This window comes from Moschus berezovskii, chromosome 17 (genome assembly GCF_049115385.1).
Source record: "Moschus berezovskii isolate FMDL1 chromosome 17, NW_MosBer_1.0, whole genome shotgun sequence".
In the NCBI taxonomy this organism is placed as follows: domain Eukaryota; kingdom Metazoa; phylum Chordata; class Mammalia; order Artiodactyla; family Moschidae; genus Moschus; species Moschus berezovskii.
In genome coordinates, this window is record NC_142476.1 from 40778541 (window position 1) to 40782273 (window position 3733).

The following is a 3733-nucleotide window of genomic DNA, read 5'->3' on the forward strand; positions in this document are numbered from 1 at the left end:
TCCTGGCAATCTTGATTCCAGCCTGTGCTTCATCCAGACAGGCATTTCAAATGATGTACTCTGCATATAAGTTAAATATATAGCAATATATAGCCTTGACATGCTCCTTTCCTGATTTGGAACCAGTCTGTTGTTCCATGTCCGGTTCTAACTGCTGCTTCTTGACCTGCATACAGATTTCTCCAGAGGCAGGTAAGGTGGTCTGCTATTCCCATCTTGTTAAGAAATTTCCACAGTTTGTTGTGATCCACACAGTCAAAGGCATTGGAGTAGTCAATAAAACATAAGTAGATGTTTTTTCTGGAATTCTCTTGCTTTTGCTATGATCCAATGGATGTTGGCAGTTTGATCTCTGGTTCCTCTGCCTTTTCTAAATCCAGTTTGAACATCTGGAATTTCATGGTTCATGTACTACTGAAGCTTGGCTTGGAGAATTTTGAGCATGACTTTGCTAGCGTGTGAGATGAGTGCAATTGTGCAGTAGTTTGAACAATCATTGGCATTGTCTTTCTTTGGGATTGGAATGAAAACTGATCTTTTCCAGTCCTGTGGCCACTGCTGAGTTTTCCAAATTTGCTGGTATGTTGAGTGCAATACTTTCCAGCATCACCTTTTAGGATTTGAAATAGTTCAACTGGAATTCCATCACCTCCACTATCTTGGTTGGTAGTGATGCTTCCTAAGGCCCACTTGACTTTGCATTCCAGGATGTCTGGCTCTAGGTGAGTGATCACACCATCATGGTTATCTGGGTCATGAAGATCTTTTTCATATAGTTCTTCTGTGTATTCTTGCCACCCTTTCTTAATCTCTTCTGCTTCTGTTAGGTCCATACCATTTCTGTCCTTTACCATGCCCATCTTTGCATGAAATATTCCCTTGGTATATCAAATTTTCTTGAAGAGATCTCTAGTCTTTCCCATTCTATTGTTTTCCTCTATTTCTCTTCATTGATCACTGAGGAAGCCTTTTTATTGCTCCTTGCATTTCTTTGGAACTCTTTATCTTTCCTTGTCTCCTTTGCCTTTAGCTTCTCTTCTTTTCTCAGCTATTTTTAAGGTCTCCTCAGACAACCATTTTGCCTTTATGCATTTCTTTTTCTTGGGGATGGACTTGATCACTGCCTCCTGTACAATGTCACAAACCTCCGTCCATAGTTCTTCAGGCACTCTATGAGATCTAATCCCATGAATCTATACTGTTACCTCTACTGTATAATCATAAGGGATTTGATTTAGGTCATACCTGAATGATCTAGTGGTTTTTCCTACTTTCTTCCATTTAAGTCTGAATTTTGCAATAAGGAATTCATGATCTGAGCCACAATCAGCTCCTGGTCTTGTTTTTGCTGACTGTACAGAGCATAGCATAGATTAGGACATTAGGCTGAGTGAGATAAGCCAGTCACAAAAGGAGAAATAATTATGATTCTACTTATATGAGGTCCCTGGAGGAATGAAACTCAAAGACTGAAAGTAGAAGGATGGGTGCTAGGGCCTGGAATAGGAGGTGCGGAGTAAGTGTTTAATGGGGATAGAGTAGCTTTTTTAAAAAGAAATATTTATTTATTTATGGCCTTCTCCAGTTTCAGTGGACAGGGGCTACTCTCTAGCTGCGGTTCATGAGTTTTTCACTGCAATGGTTTCTCCCTTGTTGCAGAGTACAGGCTGTAGGGTGCCTTACAGTACAGGCTGTAGGATTTTAGTAGTTGTGGTGCATGGGCTAAGTTGTCCCACAGCATATGGGATCTTCCCAGACCACGGATTGAGCCCATGTGCCCTGCACTGGCAGACAGATTCTATACCACTCCACCGCCAGGGAAGTCCCAGGGACAGAGTTTTAATTTGGGAAGATGAAAAGGTCCTGGGGGTGGATGGTGGTGATAGTTGTACAACAATATGAATGTGCTTAATGTCGCTGAGCTGTGCACTTAAATGTTTACTCCATTATTCATACCTTTTTCTGTCATAAATTTCAGAGTAAGCTTTACTAGTTTCTGCAGAATTCCAACTGTAGTTTTGACTAGGTATGAGCGGCACCCCCTGGCCCCTGGTCAGAAGGACTGGGGCCCTCTTTTCATTTATTTATTTACAGTTTTGGCTACCCTGGGTCTGCGCACAGGCTTTTTCCAGTTGTGGTGAGCAGGGGTCTACTGTTCGTCGTGCTGCACAGGCTTCTTTTTTTTTTTTGATTTTTTTAAAAATTTATTTTATTGGAGGCAAATTACCTTACATTAATATAGTGGTTGGTTTTGCCATACATTGACATGAATCCGCCCCAGGTGTACATGTGCTCTCCCTCCCGTACCCCCCTCCCACCTCCCTCCTCCCCATATCCTCCCTCCATGTCATCCCCGCGCACCAGCCCCAAGCATCCTGTATCATGCATCGAACCTGGACTGGTCACTTATTAAAATATACATGCTACAATGCCGTTCTCCCCAATCATCCCACCTTTACCCTCTCCCACAGAGTCCCAAAGACTGTTCTATATGCCTATGTCTCTTTTGCAGTCTCATATACAGGGTTCAGGTTACCATCTTTCTAAATTCCATATATATGCGTTAGTATACTGTATTGATGTTTTTCTTTCTGGCTTACTTCACTCTGTATAATTGGCTCCAATTTCATCCACCTCATTAAAACTGATTCAAATGCATTCTTTTTGATGGCTGAAAAATACTCCATTGTGTATATGTACCAAAGCTTTCTTATCCATTCATCTGCAGATGGACATCTAGGTTGTTTCCATGTCCTGGGTATTATAAGCAGTGCTGCAATGAACATTGGAGTACATGTGTCTCTTTCAATTCTGGTTTCCTCGGTGTGTATGCCCAGGAGTGCGATTGCTGGATCATATGGCAGTTCTATTTCCAGTTTTTTGAGGAATCTCCACACTGTTCTCCATAGTGGCTGTACTAGTTTGCATTCCCACCAACAGTGTAAGAGGGTTCCCTTTTCTCCACACAAAAATATGGAACGCTTCACGAATTTGTGTGTCATCCTTGCGCAAGGGCCATGCTAATCTCTGTATCGTTCCAATTTTAGTATATGTGCTGCCGAAGTGAGCACTGCACAGGCTTCTTGTTGCAGTAGCGTCTCTTACTGTGGAGCACAGGCTCTGCGCGGGCTCAACAGTTGTGGGGCACAGGTTTAGTTGCTCCAAGGCACATGGAATCTTCCCAGACCAGGGACTGAACCCGTGTCCCCTGCATTGGCATGCAGATTCTTATCCACTATGCCACCAAGGAAGTCAGGACCTGAGCCCTTTTGCCCAAGGATCCCCGGCCATGCACACTCAACAGGCTGCCCTGGCCATCAGGGGTCCTGGCCTTACAGGCTTGCCTGGGTTCTCTCTTCACTGCTCCCTGGGTGACCATCTTGCTGGCAGGCATGCCCTGAAGGGGGCCCCCCCACAAGCTTGCATGAGGTTTCTTCCCAGCATGGGTCTGAATCAGTGTCCCACTCCTTGTCAGAGAGCCTGTGGCCACCCAATCCATCCCCCAGTCCACCTCCACCTGCTGTCCCCAAGCAAACCCTGGGGGTGTGGTGGTCACACACGCTATGGGAGGAGTGTGAGGAGCCCAGGACAGGCGGTTGGTGGGAGCAGCCTCTCCTGGACCCCCCTGCCCAGGCTCTCATGTCAACCTCTCTGGCTGGCCTCTCTGGCTGCTGCAAAAGACCCCCTCACCCCCTACCCCCCACTAAGCTCAACTTCTAAGGCACAAGGCTCT

The 3733-nt window shown here is 45.1% G+C and overlaps 1 non-coding gene across 1 annotated transcript; it reads right to left on the bottom strand.

Annotated features, from left to right (window-relative positions):
* Positions 1-2967: 2967 nt before the first annotated feature.
* LOC129551835 (U6 spliceosomal RNA) lies at positions 2968-3071 on the bottom strand. Its single transcript, XR_008685149.1, has one exon. It is a non-coding gene; the product is annotated as a U6 spliceosomal RNA (small nuclear RNA).
* Positions 3072-3733: the final 662 nt, after the last annotated feature.